This window comes from Octopus bimaculoides, chromosome 30 (assembly GCF_001194135.2).
Source record: "Octopus bimaculoides isolate UCB-OBI-ISO-001 chromosome 30, ASM119413v2, whole genome shotgun sequence".
In the NCBI taxonomy this organism is placed as follows: domain Eukaryota; kingdom Metazoa; phylum Mollusca; class Cephalopoda; order Octopoda; family Octopodidae; genus Octopus; species Octopus bimaculoides.
Window position 1 is genome coordinate 7,084,001 of NC_069010.1, and position 532 is coordinate 7,084,532.

The window sequence follows — 532 nt, forward strand, 5'->3', positions numbered from 1 at the left end:
CACACACAAATATACACATATATATATGCATGCATACACACTCCCCTAACACTTATTTCATCCTTTGGTACACCCAAATATACATGTACAATTTCTACTACTACTACTACTACTACTATTATTACTAACATCACGAGCAATAAAAACATGTTTATAAAGATTCACCTGACACTGCCCCATCTACCCACCTTCCATTCTTGAAATAATGAGTCGTTGGGGAAGTGTGTGTGGGGGGAAGGTGTAAATATATATTCTCAATAAGTTGTTTTGTTGCTTTTGTTTTTATTGACGATGACGGTGGTGGTAGTCGTGATGTTTATCATGATGATGATGGTGATGATGATGATGACGATGACAATGATGGTGGTGATGATGGTTATGATGATGATGATGATGATCATGATGACAATGACAATGATGACAATGATGGCGATCATGATGACGGTGATGATGATGACAATGATGACGACAGTGTTGATGATGATGATGGCCATGATGGTTAAGATGATATAGATATATATATATATATATA